Below are 25178 nucleotides of genomic sequence, written 5' to 3' on the forward strand. Positions count from 1 at the left end.
ATCAGTTGCATTACAGATTGACACATTCATTTTTTGGGTACGGGGAGATTAAGTGATTTGTCCAGAATCACAGGATGTTTCAGCCTCTTGCCAGACTTGAACCTGGTTCCCCAGCTTCAAGGTCGGCCGCTCTAGCAGTTAAGCTGATGAGGTTATTTCACCTCCAGTGCTGAGCAGTTTATGGGATGTTTGTTGCACTTTTCTCTTAAGCTTGCACATCAGGACATGAACATACGAAAAGGAACAGATAAAAAAAGTCACCATATGAAGTAAACGTACTATCATTCTGGTCTTCACGTGGTGCATGGGTTAATCAGTTCTTGTCTCAGCTAATAGGCTAAACTTCACATGTGGGGCACTGTTTTTATCAGGATTTGTGTTTAAATGCTTGATGGTAGGGGTTTTGTGGATATCCACAGAGTCGAGAACTTTTCCTCACAGAAATATGAAGAAAATGCTGGTTTGACGTTTGTTGTATATCCTGGGTAAGGCAACCTAGTGAGATTCATGCAAGTCACACCACCCTGGCTTGGTCCAGGTCATCAGGATTCATAGGGTTCCTGGGTTGCTAGCTGAACCAGGACCGGAACAGTGTAGAAACCATGACAAGTGAGAGAAAACTGAGATTTACCTTCAGTTTGCTGGTTCATATGTCACAACTACATCCAAAAAAATCCAAATTTCCTCTTGCTTGCCTTGGTAATGACAATGCTGTACACCCCTGAGGAGGTGTGGGACAGAAAGACTGTTGGGGATGATGTCTGGCTAGACCATCCTCCACCCAATCTTATTTATAAATATCCATGAGTGTAATGGGCTTTTTGGCACCAGTACAGATTTTGATAAAATACTCCAATGTTTCCCCCAGGGGGTGTAAAATGACTTATGGGGGTTTAGAGGTGGGGGATATAGCAGATGTAAACCAGCCCTCAAAGTTTTTTTTTAAAACCCTTGTGTGTGTGTAGAAGACTTGTGCCCTAAAGGCAGCAGATTGAGGGTAAACTGTTTGTTTTATAGTGTGGTGAGGCCCAATGCCTGGGTCAGCCGCCTGCTCTAAATATTATTTGACTCTACAAAACATGAACCCTGGCCTCCTTAGGGTATACCCTCCAATCTGGGCATGCTTGACGCCAGGTTAGGCTACTCCACCTCCCTTTTTTAACAAATATTCCCTCTTGACTAGAGTGCCTTCTGCTACTCCTCCTCGGAAGGGCAGATTGGGGGTAAAAACCTCCAATCTGCCCCCTGAGGGGCCTAATGTTTGGGCAGCCACCACTACCCTTTTTAAAGTTTATTTTTACTGGTATGTAGTGAGCTTTCTTTCCCCAGGGGGCATATTGGGGGGTACACCCCAAACATGCTCCCCAGGGCTCAGAAAGACTGGTGAGGCAGTTATGTGATGGAGATGTTGCAGCCACCGCTTCTTTCTTTACCATTTTCTCAGGTGGCTAGCAGTCTTTCTCCACTCCGGGGGAGGGGAGATTGCTGATAGAAATGCCAATTTTATCCCTACTCTGGGGGAACAGAAAGACTGTTTGGTCCGTTATGGAGTGGGAGCACTGCCCAAAGCCTGGTAAATGATATCATTAGTACTAGTGGGCTTTCTCCACCCCTCTCCCCCCTTATTGGGGGGAGTTAGTTGGTAGCCCTCCAAACACCCCTCAAGTATGTATATTTCTTGGGGGGCCACCAGCCAAAAGAGGCTGCTCCAATCCCAAATGGCCTACCTGGAGAGTGAGGCAAACACTGCTTAGGGGATCACCCTCCAGCACAGATCTCCATGCAGAGATCCACCATGGAGTGGTACAATTAGAAAGTAAACATTGCCCCCTTTCCAGCAGTACCTTCACAACTTCGATCACTATTCAAGGGGGTTAATTGATCCCACAGACACTAATCACACTGAAAGCAGGCGGTGCCTAATGGGGTGTGTTGATCGCCCAAAACTGCTTCAGAATAGGAGTGAAGCTCTCCTCATGACTTATAAATTCTTCTTTTAAAAGGAAACCTTCTTATCTACCGCTCTGTGGTAAATGAACGATTCATGTGCTCCTCAATGTGGAGGTAGTTTGATGGATGTGAACAGTTCCTCCACCGCTCTTAATGGTTAGAAAGTCCCATTCAACTGGATACTGCTCTGGGTGAGCTAGATTTACCCGAAATAGCTCACATTAAATATTTTAAGCATATTAGGAAACCATTATAATTTAATGACAGGAGCGTAAGGGAATTTAGCAATCTTACAATTAAAATAATTTAACACACATATATAATAAAGATTACTTAAAATAGGACATCAGGGGCTGTATCATGATCTGTCCTGCTGGCTCAGAGCAGAGCCAAGAGGCTTTTTATGTGTACTTGCAATGTCTAAAGTGAAGTTATTTGACATGATATTTCACAAAGTTATGTCCTCATTATAAGCTGTTCTGTTAAATGTGGTATATGGAGTAACTGCAGTTACAGCATATCTCTCAATTATGAGATTTGTGATGAATATGGGTAGGTCAAACATGCAGACGTTTATCAGGGGAAAATGCCTGTTTATACAGGAATATGCAGATGTTTGCAGGTTAACACTACGAGGGGAATACACCTGCCTCTATACTAGGATAGATATACGCCCAAAATAGGATCAGACTGATATAGGACAACACCGGGGCTGATACACGGACACATTCAAAACATAAATACTTTATTTACAAAATTTTATTATAATTGTTCAGATAATTTATCAGTTAATGTCAGAGTTCACATGATAACTGAATAGATATAAGATGCACAATGCATATAGGTCCCACACAAGACGATCAACATAATCAGTCATACAAACATCCATTCACACTTCAACAGAGGCATACTCATTCATTCATCAACTACAATCCATAATGGTCAAACAAAATAGCTAAAAAGACAATCAGAAATGATCAGCAGCCAAAAGGGGTAGAGTTGTAAAATCTCGTGCATCTTCCCGGTCGTGGTTGGAGGCAGGGTCCAAATGCACGAGGAAATAAGCGCCGACGCGCGTTTCGGTGTCAAACCCAGGAGAGGCTACACCTTCATCAGGGCAATAAGTATTCAAATAGTGTGGGACACACACATAGACCTAGTAACAATAAGATACAGAAGGAATATTCCATCAGCATATACATTAGACAAATGAAGGGCAAATCATCATATATCATATACATAAATACTTGTTATGTGGTCAAAAATAATCAAGGATAGACCCAGTGTCAGCCATAGCAAAGTCCAGGTACAGATTATTAAATAAAGGATACCAATTTTAAAATATATTGAATAGAATAAAGTGCACCAGAAAAAATCAAGAAAACATTAATTTTATCATCAGGACAGTCAATCAATAGAAAGCAAATACCAACGTGCCACCCATAGTTTGTGTAAAAAGTATATAAAATAGAAATAATAAGAAGCGTGAAGACATTAGAGCAAAGATGAGAATCAGAGAGCAGCCGTAGGGGGGTATAAATACCTTGACTAGGTAAGGAGTCCACAAGGGCCTTTTAACGGAGCAAATAAAGTCAAAATCAGCTCAATAAGCAAGTATCTATGAGGGTAAGGAAAGCAATGGGAATGTATCAACCAACAGGCGTGATTGTATAGATGAAATCTAAAAATATGTCCAGCAAGTCTTACCAGGGGGATAAGTGTGGTAACATGTTCTGTATGGTTCCCGCAGGTAGTAAGTTCATCAAGGACCAACAGGGATAAGATCCTTCGTGTGGTTTTATTCCACAGATGGGCACATAGGTTCATCCTTTCAAAGTTCAAGGATCTCTACAAGATGGTAGGAATGAAAAGATAATAAAGGTGCATACAGGGATGTAACATAAACAGGGGGGCAAAGCCTTTTTAAAATGACAAGAAAACTGAACCATTTCGTCCACAGTGAGCAGCTAGTTAAGGGAAGGGCGAACCGATTTCTAATAAGCTAGGATCAGTAGAGTAAGGTAACAATAGAACCTAATGGAGCTGTTCAACCCAATCAGGAGTAACCCTTAGAGGAGAAAAGTCAATTCAAAAAAGGAAGTTTAAAGCAGGAAAACAATAACGGTTATACCAGTTGGAATGACCAGAAAAATGGTTAACTGACTGTGTATAAATACATAATGGTCAGTCAAAAGGAACCGTTAGCAGTGTTTAAAGAAGCGAGAAGAAAGGATCGCATAGTGAAAGTTTATAGAAGATATACTGTCATTGGATTCAAAAGTCTACACGCCAAATCCATGTCACATATTTTAAGTGTGGGCAAAAAAAAAAGCAGATATAAACAATGAGGAAAGGTAGGATATAACGAGAGAAATAGAGATGAGGCGGAGGATTTAAGATTATAGAACTAACGCAACGGAGCAATTTACCGGCAAACAATTCAGGCTGCATTAAACGGTAACATCCTCCATGGACAGGTGGGGCTGAGCGCTCCCACTCGCAAGTCTGGGGACTGGGGAAAGTTAAACGTATTTAGCCAGTTCCCAGTGTGAACGGCGTTTGACGTATGACAGGAAAGCGGAATGATGTCGTCATAAAAATAGGACTATCACCCGGGTATCAATGATAATAGAAATGCGGCGGCCATGTTAGACCAGTGCCGGCTTTTGGGCGGTGTGAGCGGTGCCACCGCACTGAGTGCCAAGGTCAGGGGGGCACCATTCGTGCTCTGAAATCGGCACCAGTCGCATTGTCCAAAAGCCTGCACTGTCGAACACTGTTTTGTCTCTCTTTCTTTTCCAAGATGTTAAACTTTGTTGAAATAGAAGAGAGAAAACGGTATTAAACTGATCAGGAGGCACGCTTTTATGCCCACCAATACGCTGCAGTTAAAGATTTGCTTTGCTTAAGAATCATAAAATAAAATAAAAGGTTTTACGTGAACGTTCGGGGTCTTTTGTTTAATTGATCTAGGCACATACAGCCGCGCTCCGCTCTCTACTTTCACTATCAGTATGTTTAAATTAAAGCATGTAACTTTTAGGCAGGGTCGGCTCTGTGGCGTTGCAACATATATTATGGTTTTAAAAGCACCTGCTGCTGCATTCTTTTCTTCCAGCAATTTTCATGCAACAATAAACATGCCACGGTAACTCCAGTGATTAATATTCTTTCTGGAGGGAGAGACAGTGGAGCTTTGTTAAGTGGAAGTTTTGATTCATCGTAAGGTAGCACAGGGTGTTAAGATGCCTGCTGCAAATAACATGTACCATACACCTCACAAAGAGCCTATAATGTAAATAAGTCAGTAGGTTACTGCTTTTGTCAAAGAGATCATATTGTTCAAATCCTAATGTAGAAGAGGGAGCTATTAACTGTCATAAAACAGCTGCATGCAAACCACAAGGTACAGATTGCAGCGTTATGATTTCTCCTTGGTCTTTCATTATCCTAATGTTGCAAAATGGGTTCATTTGGGCAGAAATCAATTCTTATTATTAAAGAGAACCCCTAACCACGGTGTTAAGTTTTATATTTGAAGTTTCTGCTTCTCCAGACCAAGCACTCTTAAACTATACTACCTACGAGTATGGATGACATGACTCCTTTGAACTCCTCTGTCTTATGCAATGTTTCCCATACACTGATTTACACACCTATAATTGATTCAGTGGTGTAGCAAGGGAGGGTAGGTGGGGCGGTCCACCCCAGGCAGCATGAGTTTTGGTGGCAGCGGCCTCCCCCCACTCTTACCTGTCGTCTCGGTGCGAATATCCCCCCACTCTTCAATCGGCTGCTGTGGTGTAGCAAATGCAGTGATCGCCACGGGCAGCCAAAGGGCTAGCTACGCCACTGGATTGATTGTGTAATATTTGTGATGTAAAAGGGTCTGACACACTAAACTGGTATGAGTGGCGCTATAAAACAAATGTAATGCATGTGTGAGAGAGTAGTTATGGAGAGTTGAGGGGCACTGCTGAAGAGTGGTAGTGAGGGAATCCCTGACAAAGGTGGTCATTGGTTGGGCGCCAACAAACATTATCGCACAGGGCACCAAAAGGAAAATGGGGAATAATGAGAAAGAGAAAACAAGTATAAAACAAAACTAAACAATTTAAATAAAACCAATTTGGTAGGGAAACAGGTAAATTGGTAAATCCTGAGGAACAGGGTTAGAGTCAAGGAGTATGTCATAAAGAGATGGAAAACGGATTTAGAGAATCACATTTTCCCAATGGCAGGTTTCATTAAGACCTCTGTCAACAGAGTTAAAAAAATAGATCCAAAAGACTTCCCTTTTTCTTCTGATCATAGTGGCGTCCTTTCCGGCAGGTACTTGGATTTTCTCCAAGATAGACCATTTAAGGTCGAATTCCATGTGGCCAAGTTTCAACCAATGGCCAACCAAAGGGGCGGAGGATTTCTTGGTTCGAATGTTGAATTTATGTTCTCTAATCCTGGTTCTGCATTATCTGCCCGGTTCTCCGACGTAAGCCAAATTACAGGGACAGAGAATGACATAGATGATATTAGAGGTACGGCAGTTGGTCATTTGATGCAGAGATATAGTACGTTCATTGATATTGATGGTGTGGCCCACAATAGCGTTAGGGCAGGCCTGGCACGTGACACAGCCATGGTTCCCCATAATGGGTGGAAGGCCTGTAATAGATTTCTGGCACATAGGGGGGTGGTGGTCTGCAATTTTTCCTTTTATCAAATGGTTTTTAAGGTTTTTGTTTCTTCTGAAAGCAAAAAGGGGTTTAGAAAGTTTTTCATTACCATCATCAATGTTTAAGAGGTACCACAATGAATTTATAGTTTGTCTTATTTTGTGGTTGATGTTGGAGTGTTTGGTCACACAGACCAGCTTATCCATGTGTTTTTTCTCCTTTTGTTGGAACATGGTATCGCGATTGTAGTACCTGGCCCTTTTTAAGTAATTTTTAATCAATTTGTAAGGATATCCCCTGTTCAACAATTTGTCCTTTAGTATGTCAGCTTGTATGAGGAAGTCCTTCATTTCAGAACAATTTCTCTGAAGGCGGAGAAACTGGCTGAAAGGGACACTTTCCTTTTGACAGCGGGAGTGATAGCTTCCAAATTGGAGCAAGGTATTTCTGGCGTTGGGTTTGGTATATAACGAGACAAATAGTTCATTGTCTCTATGCTCGATCCAGACATCCAAAAATTCTAGTCTAGAATTACTGGAGTGGGCAGTGAACTTGAGGTTTACATCCGCAGCATTGATCCATTGGATGAATTCATCCAAGGCTGCCTGGTCCCCCGCCCAGATGAAAAAGATATCATCAATGAAGCGGGACCAGGCTCAGATATTCTCAGGGAAAGGGGCCATCTCATTGTAGATGTTTCTTTTCTCAAAATAGCCCATATAGAGGCATGCTACGCTGGGAGCGCAGGCTGCCACCATACTAACTCCTTGTATTTGATGGAAGTAACCATTGTTGAATTCAAAATAGTTCTCACTCAGAACAATGTTGAGACATTGCAGGATGAACGGGGCATTGATAACCCCAGGTTCTGACAGCAGAATCTCTTGAAGTACTGTCATGGCTCCTTCCTGGGGGATATTAGTGTATAGGGACTCCAGGTCCAACGTGACTAAGAGTTCCCTATCGCAGTGATAACACATTTTCTCAATCTTGGAAATGAAATGGCCCGTGCCCTTAACATAGGATTCCAAATTGCTCACAAGAGGTTTTAGAAATTGGTCCACGTATTTTGAGAGAGGATCAGTAGCAGATCCAATAGTAGACACAATGGGTCTCAGAGGTGGGTTAAGGATGCTCTTGTGAGTTTTGGGGACCCCGTAGATGATGAGCATGCAGGTATGAAAAGGAGTGAGATATTCAGCCTCCTTAGGGCATATATAGCCATCATCTATGGCAGTGTGAACCATCATCAGGATACAATGATTTTAATCCAGGTTCAGGGTTCATGGAAATGCGTCTATAGTGTCTAGAGGATGAGAGAAGGACATTCATTTTTCCAATATAGGAAGGGGTGTCAAAAATGACAATACCTCGTCCCTTATCACAGGGTTTTATGGTGAGTTGTTTGTTCTCTCTAAGCAAGGTAAGAGCAGTATTTTCTGCTTTGGGTAGGTTACAGGGAGGTTAGGGAACATATTTGAGGATCTTTTGTATTTTGGAAATTACTGCTTTCTCAAAGATTTGCACATCAGGTCCTAAGGTGTCCAGTGTAGGAGTGAATTCAGAGGGAAGTCTTAGGCCAGAAAGATTGTCACTAGTTTCAGGAACAGGCCTGGTCAGAAAGATTGTTTAAGCCTTATCTTTCGGAAGAAAGAATGAAGGTCTTTCATTAATTCAAATTTGTTGAACTTCACGGTGGGAATAAAGGAGAGGCCCAAGGATAACAGGGTAGTCACTTCAGAATTAATTTTAGAGGTGGATAAATTAAACACCGGAATGTTTTTTATGTTTTCCAGTATTGTTGGTGACTTGTCTGTATGTACATTTGTGGTTGACCTTGATCCTGATGGAAATTCCTCTGTCTGGGTGTCCGGGTTCTGGGACGGAAGTTCCTTCTGCGATTGCCTAAAAAATGATTAGGGATGGCTGATCTCTCAAACGGTTCCTGTCTAGGTTGATAATTAGAGTTATAGTTATAGTTCAGATCATAGTTGGAAGAGCCTTCCCCATCAGAGTCAGTGGTGTCTGAAAACGTGACAATGCGTCTATTGCCCCAAAGCGGGGTACCATTGCTAGAGTTACTATCCTCAGGGGTGGAATAAAAGTTGGCTGTAAGATAAGGATAGGCACGTTCTTGAGAAAATAGCCTAATATCTTTCCTAAGTTTATCTGTTTTTCACTTAAGGAGATATTCAGAAAATGAATCTAACTCCTGATAGATTGCTTCCAACTTTCTTTTGCCCATTTCAACAGTTTTCCTTTTTCCATTTATTCTCAAGTTCCTCTATTTCCTTTTTTTTTTCGCCCACACTTAAAATATGTGACATGTATTTGGCATGTAGACTTTTAAATCCAATGACAGTATATCTTCTATAAACTTTCATTATTTGACCCTTTCATCTCGCTTCTTTAAACCCTTCTAACGGTTCCTTTTGACTGACCATTATGTATTTATACACAGTAAGTTAACCCTTTTTCTGGTCATTCCAACTGGTATAACCGTTATTGTTTTCCTGCTTGGAACTTCATTTTTTGAATTAGCTTTTCTCCTCTAAGGGTTACTCCCGATTGGGTTGAACAGCTCCATTAGGTTCTATCGTTATCTTACTCTACTGATCATAGCTTATTTGAAATCGTGTCGCCCTTCCCTTAACTAGCTGCTCACTGTGGAAGAAATGGTTCAGTTTTCTTGTCATTTTTAAAAGGCTTTGCCCCCCCCCATTTATGTTACATCCCTGTAAGCACCTTTATTATCTTTTCATTCCTACCATCTTGTAGAGATCCTTGAATTTTGAAATGATGAACCTATGTGCCCATCTGTGGAATAAAACTACACAAAGGATCTTTTCCCTCTTGGTCCTTGATGAACTTGCTAGCCGCGGGAACCATACAGAACATGTTACCATACTTATCCCCCTGGTAAGACTTGCTGGACATATTTTTAGATTTCATCTATACCATCACACCTGTTGGTTGTTTCATTCCCATTGCTTTCCTTATCCTCATAGATACTTGCTTATTGAGCTGATTTTGACTTTATTTGCTCCGTGAAAAGGCCCCGGTGGACTCCTTACCTAGTCAAGGTATTTATACCCCCTCTGCCTGCTCTCTGATTCTCATCTTTGCTCTAATGTCCTCACGCTTCTTTTTATTTCTATTTTATATACTTCTTACACAAACTGTGGGTGGTACGTTGGTATTTGCTTTCTATTGATTGACTGTCCTGATAATAAAATGAATGTTTTCTTGATTTTTTCTGGTGCACTTTATTCTATTCAATATATTTTAAAATGTGTATCCTTTATTTAATAATATGTACCTGGACTTTGCTACGGCTGACACTGGGTCTATCCTTGATTGTGTTTGACCACATAACAAGTATTTATGTACATGATATATGAGGATTTGCAATTAATTTGTCTAATGTATATGCTGATGGAATATTCCTTCTGTATCTTATTGTTACTAGGTCTATGTGTGTGTTCCACACTATTTGAATACTTATTGCCCGGATGAGGGTGTAGCCTCTTCTGGACTTGACACCAAAAAGCGCACCTGCCCTTATTTCCTTGTGCATTTGGACCCTGCCTCCACCCACGACCGGGAGGATACACAAGATTTTACAACCCTACCCCTTTTGGCTGCTGATCATTTCTGATTGTTTTTTCAGCTGTTTTGTATAACCATTATGGATTGTAGTTGATGAATGAATTAGTATGCCTCTGTTGAAGTGTGAATGGATGTTTGTATGACTGATTATGCTGATCATCTTGTGTGGGACCTATATGCATTTTGCATCTTATATCTATTCAGTTATCATGTGAACTCTGACATTAACTGATGAATTATCTGAACAATTATAATAAAATTTTGTAATTCAAGTATTTATGTTTTGAATTTGTCCGTGTGTCAGCCACGGTGTTGTCCTATATCAGTATGATCCTATTTTGGGCGTATATGTATCCTAGCATATAGGCAGGTGTATTCCCCTTGTAGTGTTTCTCTGATTATCTCCCCTGCTTCACCTGCCTATTATCATTAGTCAGGGTTCCCGCTTTATATTGGATGTTTGCAGGTTAAACATCAAAGTCCAAAGGTTATTCACCAAAATCTCAGCATTGCGTAGTATTTATCACACCTGATGAATTCCAACTCAGGTTATAAGTAGTGAGCATTGTTTAACAACAGCATTCACCTACTGCAATTTTAGAGAGCTAAGAGATGAATTTTGAGCATTATCTGGTTACACATTCTGCTTCTTCTTCTTTTCCTGTGTTTTGCACATTGGATATTAGCCATTTTTACTTAAAGCACTGGATGGCACAATTCAGGTTTGTTAGACCTTTTTTCTTTTTCTCAGTTACTTAGTCTTCATTCCCGGTGTTTACTTTCTATTTACCACTTTTTATGCTATAGTTTGTGATCGCTCAGTGATCCTTCCGGCCATATCTTCTTTATTTTTATGGCTTCTTGTAACAATTGGGTGACGGACTTTGTTTACCAGGCATTTGGTGGAAAAATTTAAATTAAATGAATTACCACTTGAAAAAAAGCAGACAATATGTTTTTCATCTTACTGAGCATGGCAATGTTCCTTTTTTTGCACTGTAGTTCCTATTTCGAGTATCTTTGCTCTTGTTTTCATAAACACAACAGTTGTAGTTTTTTTCACAAACTGTCGACCATCACAAGTGTGTTCACTACTAGTAATGGTGTTTTCCTTCTATCAAAAAAGGTCGATCCGCAGGATCAGTGAGAGACAGATTGGATTCAAAACTGTGTCATGAATAATTTATCAAAAGAGTAACATTAGGTTTATTCAGTAGATATAGTTGAAATTACATTAGTAAGTTAGTCAACAAAATTAGTACAAAACAGAAATTAAGTTGCATGCCACCACACATTAATTGCACAAGAAAACAATTAAGGCAGGACAAAAAAATGCATAATCAAATAGTCAATTAATCTGGATAAGCTGCAAATATGTGCACTTCAAAAAACCTGATAATAATTCAAAATAAGCCAACAGTGCCAAGTAAGAAAATTCTAAAGCAATAACATGATATAAAGTGAGCTTCTGACATTTTTTTTTTTTTTTTTTTAACTTTATTTTATTTGCAGTTTGAACACATCAATAGAAAAAACAAAAAGCATTAGCACAAGTACATTTCAAGCCGACACCATATACAATACATATAACACAAGAAGCGACTTATAAAAGCAGATTTAAAATTTGTGAACCTAACTTGGCTGGCAACTAGTCCTCTCCCTCCAAATTGAAATCGGGGCCCAGAATTTTCTACCAAAGTCACGCATTTTTTTGCCCTTCTGCTCATACAAACAGCTCTCTATATTATGTATACTCAATAACCTTGAGAGCCACATTTGAAAAGAAGGGGCCAAAGTATCTTTCCAACCTGAGGCAATTAAAATCCGCAGAACCGCAACAGACATAAAGACCAGCGCTTCAGTTTGCAACAATTTCTGCTTGTGATCATAGCCCAACAACATCAGGGTAGGAGATAGATCGATCTTATGACTTAGCAGCCCCTCCCAAAACTTACACACTTCCCTCTGTACTGAGGACAATGAACTACAATAAAAAAAACATATGCAAGAGATCTGCTTGCCCAGCATTGCATCTGGGGCAACTATCATCCCCCCTAACCCCCCAAGCAAATAGTTTGGCAGGAGAATGATATAAATTAAATACCGTTTTATAATGCTGGGCCCTCAGATTAGTAGATCTAAAAACTTTTTTATTCAGGGTGATGGCCAAGTCTAAATCTACATCCGAATCGGCCAATTTCCGAGCCAAAGCTACCTCTGTTTTTTCCAAATCGTCTGTTATTTTGGCAATTAGCTGCTTATAAACCACTTTTATCTTGTTACACCCAACCATCAACGTTTCGATTACTGGGACGTCCTCCATCAACAAAGATTTAGGCCTCAATGCCTTTAATAACCGAGCAACTTGACAGTACAAAAACCAATGGTTGGCCGGAATACCAAACCTTTGTTGGATGGCATCAAAACCTAGTGGTTCAAGGTCTCCCCATATGTCCCCGAAGGATCTAATGCCAAGGTTCCTCCATACCTGTAAATTCCTATCGGCCCCAACATAAGGGAGTAGACTTGAGTTACACAGCTGGAGATAACGGTTCACTTTTGGGATTTTGCAAAGCTTCGAAATAGACCTCCAGACCTCCCAAACCCCTTCCAAGATCTTCAAGCGGGGCTTCTTATAGTACCTACGGTCCACTTCACGCCACAACAACCCAATGGCCTTTTCCCCGATTAACAGCTCAAAAATGGAAGGTAAGTCCTGGGCATGCAAATTAATAACACCAGAATTAACCTCCTGTTGAAACAAAATAGACATTTGTGTCAATAAACATGACCAATGATAAAGTCTCAGGTTTGGTAGGGACAGACCACCCCTTTCCCTAGGAAGTGACATATAATTTGTTGAACGCCTGATCCTGCCATACTGCCAGACAAATTTGATAAACAAGGACTCCAAACTTTTGATGGTTTTTTCCTCCAGAAATAGGGGTATGGCTCTAAACAGATAAAGAACTCTAGGAAAGATAGACATTTTTAAAACATTTACCCTCCCAATCAGAGAAAGATGTAACACGTCTATCCTCTTTAGCTGTTTTTCAATAGATTTCATAAGTGGAGAATAGTTCTCGGCAATTATTTCCCCGACTGAGGCATTGATCTTAATCCCTAGATAGGTTGCTGAGTCCACATATCTCATGTCACTTTTAGCTATATTCGGAGAACAAATTATTTGGGTTTTGGACTCGTTCAGAAGATAGCCCGACCGCTTACCAAACTCCTCTGCTATTTCAACCAAGGCCATAAGCGCCTGCTGAGGGTTAACTGTAATAATTGCCAGATCATCGGCGTAGGCCAAAATTTTACTAGTGTGGCCATTACATACCACCGGACAAATCCTGGGGGACCCCAAAATTATCTGAATAAGAGGGTCGATATACAGTGCGAAGAGGATCGGGGAGCAGGGACAGCCTTGGCGAGTGCCTCTCTTAATATCAAACTTCTCAGAGCTCTCTCCCATAACTACCACCCTTGCAACCGGATCTACATACATTGCTTTGAGAGCTCTGATAACTTTTTCCCCGAATCCTCTCCCTGCCAATACGCCCCATAGGAAATCCCAGACGACCCTATCGAAGGCTTTTTCTGCGTCGAGCAGGATCATGGCAATCTCCCCTCCCCCTGCTGCCTGGGCATCAAACAGCGCAATTGCTCTTCTAATATGATCCGTAGTGCTACGGCCCGGAATAAATCCATGTTGCCAGGGGGAGACGAGACCGCTAATAATCCTGCCCAGCCTCTTTGCCCATACCTTAGAGTATAACTTGGTGTCCGCATTAATAAGCGAGATCGGGCGATAAGAGCCAAGTTTCTCCGGGGTTTCCCCTTCTTGTGAAAGACCACAATGTTGGTTTCTCGCCAGGAGGGTGGAACCACTCCCGTGCACATAATTCCATTAAAAAGATCCACTAATAATGGAATGACCACTGGTTCTAAACATTTATAAACCTCCAGGGGGATCCCATCCGGACCAGCGGCCTTACCGGAAGCTAGCTCATGCAGAGCTTCTGAAATCTCTCCCCCGCTAATATCCCTATCCAGTTCATCCTTCTCCAGGGTGTTAAGGCGGGGGCCGTTATCGGCCACCTCAACCCCTTGATTATCCTCCTGTGTTTCCTCGTCATACAGGCGTTGGTAGAAGTCTTTAAAAGCCTGTAGGATCTCGTTTGACTGCGTAAATTCCTCACCATTTTCCTCAATCAGCGAGATAATATTCCTAGCCCTCCCCTGTCTTATTTGTAGGGCTAAAACTCTACCAGCCTGCTCCCCCGTTTCGTAACGCCTAGCCCTGGATGTTTGATACTCTCCTGAAGCTTTCTGGGTTATCGACTTCTGAAGTTCAGCTCTAATTTTTAACAGTTCGCTCTGGCTCTTCCTGCTGTCCCCGCCCCTAATTATATCCCTCATATGCTGTTCTTCTGCAGTAGCCAGAATACCCACAAGCCTCTCACCTTCCCTCTTATCCTCTTTTCTTATCCTGGCCCCGAAACTTATAGATTCCCCCCTTAAAGCCGCTTTAAATGACTCCCAGACAACAATCCTGGATGCATTATATCTATTAGCGGCAAAAAACTCAGCTGCCCAGTTCAAAATATGCCCAGTAAACAGAACCAGATATTTCATAAGACTGTATCAGCGGATTATGGTCTGACAATAACTTTGGGGGTTTCGTTATTGAATAGAGCTTCTGACATCAATAAAGCTTATGTGCAAAATGATCTGAAAAGAGTCTAAATGAAGTACCCTAGCAAAAAGGGCTCAAAAAGGAAAGAAAATATGATATTAACCGGAGTCTATTTATACTGTTTTGCACAATACCATTTATGTATCACAAATTGTGAATTTTTTAAGTACATAACGTTCTGTCAGCAACAGATTTAGGGAACAAGATGTCACACAAAAATAAAAACATTTCTTTTGCTTTCTGTCCATACACTTGTACCATTAAAATACAAATACTATAATGCTCTACATGCATTCATGATCCATGTAATCTTTTCACCAGAAGTAAAATAACAACTTTAAAATATTTTGTATGAATCCATGTATTTGCACATTATTCTTCCTGTAGGAATTATGCTGAAAGAAGCTTCACATAATAGAAAATGACAACATTCACTTCTGTCAACAGGCTACAGCCTTCACCCTTGAAATGCTGCATCCTATTAGCTAAAGAAGGATACCAAGACCAGCAATGACCATGCAGATGAACACTAATTCATGAGATGTTTCTATTATACAGGGAAAGAAACTTGTGAACACTTATCTTTTGTGCATATTTTAAAGGCCTACAATTGGCAATATGAAACTTACGTCAAACACATTTTTAATTTGTTAGTGTTTTCACCAGCACTTTACAAAAATCTTGGAATTGAAACTCAAGGTTTTAAAACACAACAAATGTATCAATAGAAAGTTAACCTCCTGCATTGTGTCCATGTAACACACTATATTGTGCTAAAATCACACAAGAAGTTTGCTGTAGGATTATTGAACACCAATAAAGAATACACTGAGGAGTTCAAAATGTACATTTGGTTGTCCATTGCAAAAAAACAGTGGCTTTGATATAATGCTATGACACGGTGCACATAAATACACGATACTCATGGTAACAGAAACTTACGTTTAGGTGGACCAGGTGTATTTTCCACTGCAAAACTGTGAATGAAGGGCTTAAGGTTGGTTTTAATGACAGTCTAAAGGGGCTGGTTTATAGTTTGACAGAGAGGGTAGTCCATCAAAATGGTAACAGACTACCTTCTCCGTGGGCACACCGAAAGGATATTGAGAACATAGCCTACTGTGGCTCTGTTGCCAAAATACTTCTCCAACAGCGCTACTGAATTTACAGTGGGGGACCGGCTGGATTTATTTTACAGTCTGGTTTTATATGGTGGGGAGGTTAAAGAGAGTAAAATCTAAAGAAAAAACGAATGGGAAAAACTCCCATGGTTTTGCAGTCATTAGCTTTCCATTTTGCAAAAACAAATTCCTGCTTTGAGAGTTTGTTTTTGAAAAATGAAAAACTGTGAGAAAGTTTGATGAGCTTCTGTCTCTGTTTGATGGAGCCTTTCAAACTGTTAGAGTTATGACAAGAACTATTGTGTCAGCCGGTCTGGCAAAAGTTAGAAGATGTCTGTGGGGTTGGTACAAATCTCGAGATTTAGGGGTGGGATGTCAGTTAGGGCGACGGAGTGCTTTACTCTGGCGTCCTGATAGACATTACTCCCGCCTTCAAATTATAAATCCGACCCATAGTATTTGAATCACTGGTTTCCTTGAAACTACTGGACTGTTTACATGGTGAATACTTTTGGCTGATAACTCTCTTCTCTTTAGGACTGTTGACCATATTTGGCACAATTGAAATTGCAGTGGGTAACAGGACTTTCTAATCGGAGTCTCCCTTTGTAAACTCTGATAGGATATCTGTTGAGATGCCATTGTCTGCCAAGTGCCACCAGAAGACACTGCATGATACTTTTCTGATGGTATTTTGAATACTCTGCAGCTTCTTAATCATTCACAATTAAACGTGAAGAACAATTGCATTTTTGACAAACTATGATGATGTGCCTGGAGCACTATCCGCCATTATTGTGAAATCGTAATTTGTTTAGAAAAATCAGTTTTCTTTATTTGCATTTGAGTTGCAATGCTGCAAAAATTGCTTTGCAGTTTGATGACAGATGGTGCACTTGTGTCTGGCAGTGAATAATGGATTCCACAAATGGTATACACTCTATTCTTAGGACTTTACCGATGCCTAGGGGATAGGCGAAAACATGAAGGGAGTAATCAAATGCTTTGCTGTCACGTGCCACACTGGAATTTTTGTCAAATCTTACAGCACAAAATAGATTTTCACAGATCACTCACTGACCGGACTCCATCAGTCCATTCATCGGGTCTGACATCTATTCCTTTAAAATGTAATATCTAGTCTGGCAGAATCATTAATCAAAGTCATGCACTTCCGAATTACACATTGCACCTGATCATGGATTGGTATCATATTTAGAGCAGGATAGGTAGTGGGTTAATACCATGCCTAGGAACATACTGTAGAGATTCTTTTTTCTGGCCCCTGCATGTGTAGTGAAGGCTTCACCAAATCTTTATTTAATTTTATTTGCAGCACATACTCATAGGTAGTTTTCTATCATTGAACCAAAATTCAATAACAGCGTAGGGCTTGGTGACAGACAGGACCACGGAAGTAAAGTGGCATTGTGAGAGCACACATTTTCTCATGGTCCCTCCAAATGTATTTTTAGTTTTTCACAATTAACTTATGGCATATTCCTAAGTATGGGCACTGGAGGGCTGAAAAAGACCTCTTAGTGTTTGTTCTGTCCTCAAAAACACAGCAAATAAGTGGCAAACTCCAATTGTCATTTTTTACTTTAAAAGAAATCCCCAATATGGACAAAACCTATTTTGAAATATATATAAATATCTCTCAGATCAAATGAGTCAGCACTAAAATATGCCATGACCTACCCAAGGCATATTTTACTATTGAAGAGTATGTTAACATACATATAACATAGACTAAAACCTTTATTTATTAAATAGGTAAAGGTCGTTTTGCCAAACTCAAAACCTGCATCATGCTGATAAACTCATTATGGTGATTTCTCTTAATAAGAGCCTAGAAATGTTAAAGTTGAAAAAACTACTATATTACTAAATTTAGATTTGTATTCCAAATGTTACAGATATGATTCCTGGAAAGGTTGATTATCTCTGCCTTAACCCCTTCAGCGCGGATTACCGCGCTGTGCTGAAGGTTATATTGCGCGGGCGGGGCCATGACGGAGCGGTTCCGTCATACGCACAGCGCAACCGATGCGCATGACGGAACCACTCCGTCATGCGCATCGAAGGGGTTAACACTGGTAGCCCCGAAACCAGTACTGACCAGTCCCAACTTCCTGCTGACCATATAACTAAGAATATTACCTTTTGGGATAGACCTAACTATAAGGCAGAGGGAGTACTGAACAGTGAGGGCTGTGCATGTGTGGGAAATTACGATGATGTTTTCATGCATTTCCAGCAACAAGCCATGTGTTTTCTATCACTCCTACCGCCTGAAAATCAAAACACTGAGGAATGTTCGCCTGTCATTTTCATTTGAACCTACATTCTGAATACGATTGTCAAGGGCCAGGGACATCGACCTCCTCAAGTTCACAGGGGGACAATGGACAATAGGAGATCCTGAAAAAGAAACAGCATGGAGTTGAGATTGATCATCGCCCTTGGTGAAAATACTAATTGTGCCTGTCTCCAACTGGTACACTAAGAATGGTCCTTGGACTTTCTGGACTAGTTAGATCATAAACTGAAAAAGAGTTACTAGAGAACTTTAAACTCCGAGAGGACCAAGATAAGCTTGACAGAGATCCAATGAAGATCCAATGAAGATGCACCTCCCTGACAAGCTTCCTGGTATGGTCCACTGAACTTTACTCAGGCAACTTTTGCATCTCCAGTAGGAACCTAGCAACCAGGTATCCATTGTTGCCCAGCAGTTGCACCCAGGGTTTTAAGCTATAGAAAAAGGTGACTAAGTCCCAAACTACAGTAATGAGTGAGAGTGAGGAAAGACTGTTAAGTGACTTCAGTTGTGAAATAACAACAATATCTACTTCAGGTTTCTCCCACTCCAAGCTTTTTATATCAAGGCTTAAGGCCTTAGCATTCCTCAAATTCCACGTCATGAAGCCAATCTTGCTCACAGAGTCCTGTATTAACTCATTGTAGGTTTGTGACCTCCATATTCAAATTTAAGTCCATGATAAACCTTCAGACTTGAGTGAACTCTAAGATTTATTCAACCCTTGCTCCAACACAGACAGCTGGAAAAAGCCCCCATGAACTCCGTTACCAGTGTCCCATATCGTCTTAGAGGCCCTTCTTACGTTTTCTTTAAATCCCCAAACTCCTGATTCCTGTGGTAAATAATTTAATTACCGGGACTTAATTTGATACAGAAACATAATAGAAATAGCTCAATAAATAAGAGGCAGAATCCGTGGTATTAGAGGTTCGGAATGGGCTTTATTCCAATGGACGATTCGAATCGTTGACTCCAGGTTCCATCACCACGGAGGTTCAGGAAGTGAAGTACATACTTTATTAATAAGTAATTACTTTTATACAATAGGCATTACAGTGAAGCAAATGCAGGAGGCGTAACAATTGATGATAGGGATAAAACATACATGCGTAGCCAAAGTGGGCGTAACTGGGTGTAACTAGAGAACGTCATCAGGTATGATGTCATAATAGGGTGGCTCCATGAAAGAATTTCGCAATGTCAGCAGAAATACTTGGCAGAAATGCGCGCGCAGCAGCATGACGTATGATTGACGTGCGACTAGGGGGTGAAGGGGATTTGACATTTAACTCTACATGTGGCGACAGATGTCTGGAGGGTCAAGTCAACCTTATCCCAAATCATATCTAACATCCTATGTTTAAAGAACTATGTTATCCAAAAGAGAGGTCTCTTGGAGTAGAATCTTATTCTATACTGACTATACTGACTATACTGACTGTTAGTGCGTGTACAAGCGTCTAAGTGTCTACACTAGATGCGAGGGCAAAAGTCTTCCATAATAATAGGGCTATGAATTACTTGCATAAAGACAGAGAAGCCGGGCCTTTGCTTGGTAGCTGGAAGACTGTTTACTTAAACTACTAGACAGGAATGCGTTGGGCAGGGAGCGGAGCAGATAATTTCGAAGGTGAAATACAGTTTTTGGCAGGCAGCGAGCTGATGTCAGGCACCGTGAGCCGCGCAGAGAATGAGGACAAAGTTCATGGATACAGATGCAGGCTCAGACTGGAGCTCTCAGAGGCAGAAGGCAGGAAAAGCTTGATGGCAGAATCAGGGCCTACTCGCCTGAACTGTAAAATGGCATAAGTGAACCATATAAAGCCGGTGGCCTTTCGTACTTAGGAATGGAATATCCGGCCCATTCATGGCGGATCTGAAAGAGGACATGTTAACGGTGGACGCACATGTATTTGCGTCTTCATAACTGGAACTGGAGGGAACATACATGTACTTGTGATTTATACATGGAACCGTTGGGGTCCAAGATAGGGGACATAACTGATCATAAAAATCCATATTTCCACATTCCCTCCTTGTCCCCTACTTGCCCGTTAAGAGATATCAATCTTCATCAATCCGTTGATCTGTTCATATAGCATCATTTGTTCTTCTTTTTTCTTCTTCCGGGATGAATGAAATCTTGGTGGTGGAATACACGATGTGGCACACAGACCACAGATCGCTGGTCCACATTGTAGACATAGACAGCAACTGAATAGTATGAGAAAGCCAATACCTAGGAAGGATAGGACCTTCCATCCAAAGGTAGATAATACACTCCAAAACCAACCGGACCAAGTCCAGGTGCCTGGATTCTGGTGTATCTGGCTTACAATCTTATGAAGGCGAGTTATGGCTTTATATACAGATGGCAAATTTTCTGGTATGAAAATGCAACAACTTGATCCGATGACCCTACAAGCTCCGCCCCTATCGGCCAGGATGACGTCAAGGACAAGACGATTTTGAAGCACAACAATCCGCATAGCAGACTGCTCTTCTGTTAAATTGCCTAAGGCGGAAATAGTTTCATTCACTACTGCTTCAAGGGTTCTAGTTAATCTACGTATCAGCTTACTATTAGTAACGGTACCTATATAGGGAAAGAGACCTTTATTGAAATCTGTGTATTTTTCCCATGCTGTTTCAGTGTAATCGACTATTGGGAGATCTCTCCTTTCTCTATTGTGTACTAACTGAGTATTTCTGTGATAATCAGGAGGAGCTAGGAAAACAGGTGGCAAAAGGAATGCTATATAACAGGTACCATCCCAATCTAGAGGTAGGCGTATATATGCGGTCTGACCACATATAAAATAGGAATGGCGGTAAGCTCTAAATGTCGACTTGCCTTGATCACTAAATTCTATTACAGTGGTGCATCTACTATGGCCCATATGTATGGAACCATTCTTTCTTACACATAATTCACCTTTTACTCGAAATACTGACATGGCGGGCAAAATTGGAGTAGCTTCGGATTCGACATTAAGGATCATAAGATTAAGCGTAAAATTACCTAATCCATATACTTCATTTTCTAGATCAGTTCCTGTTCTTTTGGGAAGTCCCTCCTTGTTGGGGTGGCAGACTTTAAGTAAAACTAAGTTCAAATTTCCCCATACCCAGTTGTCTTGATAAACTGCAGAATTCGAATCTTGGGAATTAATTAAACTAAACCATGCTCCACATGAGCCGTTGTGTGTGAATGGGTATGGAAAGAGAGGTAGAATTCCTTTATAATTCTGATAGGGAGGGAGTCGGCCACAGATCCAACAATTTGTAGCATTGCTAACCTGATGGGAATGATGTAACATACTAATAAACGTGTTATTGCGCAGCGCAAATCTATAAGACAACTCGTGCGGAGGTAATTCACTAAAAGAATGTTCAGCAGTAACATTATAAACATGTCCAGAAATAGGATAACATATGTGCAACAATATACTTGCAGTAATTATTAAAAGACTTAAGAAAAACAAAATTAATAACGTCACTGTGCAATGACTACGCAGTGATTTACAGTATGCATGTCGTTTCAACATTTTTCGGGTTTTTTCTCTATTCAGGTCTAAGGGATACATGTCAGAGACAAATTCAACCGCTTCACCTTGGAGAGGACTTAAACAATCAAATTGCCTGACTGGTTAGACCTGAGTTTCAGTTTATATTGTTCGTGATTACTTGATTCAACCAAAGGAAGTTTTGAGTCAATGGGTGAAGACACACAAGGTGTGTCGTTTACATCTGATGGTAGTCCATGAAATTTCTTGATATGACTTGAATGTATCCAGCCTTTTCGACCCTCGATCTTCACGGCTGTCCTCGTCGTTAATAACACGAGCTGAGGCGACCTCCACCTAGGGTCCAGCTGAGACTTCCGATCAAAGTTCCTCACTAAGACCAGGTCTCCTGGAATTACGTCATGGGGTTTCACCTCAGTGTTGTCGGGAAAAGCTGCAGCTACCTGTGAACGACAAGATTGTAGTGCAGACATCAAGGAAGCCAAGTAATCTGTCAGCATATTACAGTCAATATCAGTTATTTTGCGTGGTATAGGCGTCCCCCACATATTTGGTGGTCTACCGAAGATCACTTCATAAGGGGATAGCCCTGTTCGAGAGTGTGCTACCATTCTCATGTAAAAGAGTGCAACTGGTAACGCTACTACCCAGTCGACACCTTTCTCCCTGCATATTTTGGACAATCTAATTTTCAGAGTTTGATTATGTCTTTCCACGAGACCTGCTGCCTCGGGGTGTCGGACACAGTGGAATTTCCACTGATAGCCTAACAAAAGTGAAACGTGTTTCATTAGTTCGGATGAGAACGGCTGGCCGTTATCTGAGTAGACAACACGTGGTAAACCGTATCGTGGGAAGAATTCTCGAACCAACTGTTTGGCAGTAGTCGGGGCAGTGTAATCTGAAACCGGGTATGCCTCTGTCCAACGGGAAAGAGCACAGACAACTACGAGAACATATTTGAATCCTCGACATCGTTCCATCTGGATATAATCCATCTGGAGGATTTCAAAAGGGTGATCAGGAGGCTGAAATCCACCCTGTTCTACGGGAATGCTTTTTCCTGGGTTAAACTGACAACAGATCATACAGGTACGGACTTTTTGTTTAGCTGCTGCTCGTAAATGTTTGTTGAACCAAATGTGTTGAATGCTGTCTAGCATAGCTTTTTCCCCTAGATGCGCTGGACTATGTACAGTGTTAATAATGACTTGGACCATTGAATCAGGAAGGAACCACACAGATTTTTCCTTTGTCATCCATCCTTGATCCGTTTGGATCCCTCCTAATTCAGTCCATTTCTTTATTTCGTCTGGAGTAGCATGTGTCTGTATGTCAATTACGTCAAGAGCGGGATCCTTAACCATCATGCAATGTGTTGGCGTCGGGACTATTGTCTTTGTCATGTCGGATGTTTGAGTTTGAGCAGTCTGTTTAGCTGTTCTGTCAGCTAGATCATTGCCTTGAGAAATGATATCAGTAACTTTCGTATGAGCTTTACATTTCATAATTGATATTGCGGTGGGTAGATGTATTGCATCTAATAAGGCATGAATGAGGGGTCCGTGCTGAATGTGGGCACCGTGAGAAGTTAAATAACCTCTCTCTCGCCACAGCACGCCGAAGTCATGTACAACTCCGAATGCATAACGTGAATCAGTGTATATGTTGACTTTTTTATTTGTGGCTTGAATACAGGCTTGTGTCAGAGCGATGAGCTCTGCTGCTTGAGCGGACAAGGTATTTATACAATTTGTTTCAATGATTTCAGCGTCTGTTGTGACTGCATAAGCGGCCACTAACTCTCCTGTACCTGTTCTCATACATGAACCATCTACATACAACGTCAGGTCTGGATCTGATAATGGAACGTCTGTTAAATCTTGTCTGGGTTTCGTCGTGATAGTGATAACTTCAATACAATCATGTGCAAGTGGATCTGTTCCATTTACAGGTAACAGTGTGGCAGGATTCAATGTACTACAACGTCTGATTTCTATATGTGGCTGAAACAATGTTAATTCGTAACCGGTGAGTCGTGCTATAGTCAAGTGTTGTGTTTGTGTGCGGTTCAAAAGAACCTCTACTGCATGTGGTACTTGTACTGTCAATGGATGTCCTAATACTATGGCATCGCTTTGTCTGATTGCTAAGGCTGTTGCTGCCACTGATTTTAGGCATGCAGGCAAAGCCTGAGCTACGGGATCTAATGTACTAGAAAAATAGGCACATGGTTTGTGTGATCCTGCTTGTTCCTGTGTGAGTACTGACAAGGCAGTACCTTCGCGTTCTGTAACAAAGAGTGTAAACTGTTTATTGTAACATGGTGTTGCTAGGACAGGTGCTTGACATAAAGCTTTCTTTAAACTTTCAAAAACGTGTGTATGTTCCTGAGTCCAAGGGAGGACAGTCAATGTGGCTGCCTCCTGTGTTGTCAATTGAATGAGTGGTTTTGCTAGAAATGCATACTGAGGGATCCACTGCCTACAATATGAAGTGAGGCCTATGAAAGCCCGCACCTCCTTTTGTGTCGTGGGTATTGGCATATTTGCAATTAGCTGGATGCGATCTGGTGTAAGCTGCCTTCCCTCCTTGGACAGCGAGTGACCAAGGTAAACAACTCGCTGGACACAGAATTGCAGCTTAGAAGGGGACGCCTTGTGCCCCTTTTCGGCCAAAAATTGTAATACCGTCAGTGATGCTTTCTCACATTCAGGTTCGTTTCTAGCGGTGATCAGCAGATCATCGACATATTGAAGCAGGGCAGTGTTGACTGGCATGTGAATACTGTCAAGTTCTCGTTTCAGTGCTTGGCTATAGATGCTGGGGCTTTCTGTAAATCCTTGAGGTGCGCGTGTGAATTTAAAGCTACGTCCATTTAAACTAAATCCGAACAAGTATTGGCTTTCCGGATCTATTGGGACGCTGAAAAAGGCATTTTTGAGATCAATTACAGTAAAGAATGTTGCTTCGGAATCAATAGCTGTCAGTAATGACGAGATATCTGGGACCACAGGGAATTGTGGCACAATGCATTTGTTCAATTCGCGCAGATCAATAACCAATCGATATACTGGCGGAGCCTTTGGATCTGTTCGTTTAAGAATCGGAATTATCGGGGAATTACATACATTGGAGTCTGTTTCCACAACCACTCCTTGGACCATGAGCTCGTCAATAATCTGCAGTAAAGCCACTACAGCATCTGGGGGTAACTTGTATTGTCGCATTCGTGGTAGTACCACTCCTGCCTTTAATGTAACCCGATATGGT

The 25178-nt window shown here is 41.2% G+C and overlaps 1 protein-coding gene across 1 annotated transcript in view; it reads right to left on the reverse strand.

Annotated features, from left to right (window-relative positions):
* The window catches only part of ST6GALNAC3 (ST6 N-acetylgalactosaminide alpha-2,6-sialyltransferase 3), a 1703027-nt gene that overhangs the window by 1314908 nt on the left and 362941 nt on the right, over window positions 1-25178 (reverse strand). The gene's annotated exons all lie outside the window — the stretch shown is intronic.

This window comes from Triturus cristatus, chromosome 4_2, assembly GCF_964204655.1.
Source record: "Triturus cristatus chromosome 4_2, aTriCri1.1, whole genome shotgun sequence".
Lineage (NCBI taxonomy): Eukaryota > Metazoa > Chordata > Amphibia > Caudata > Salamandridae > Triturus > Triturus cristatus.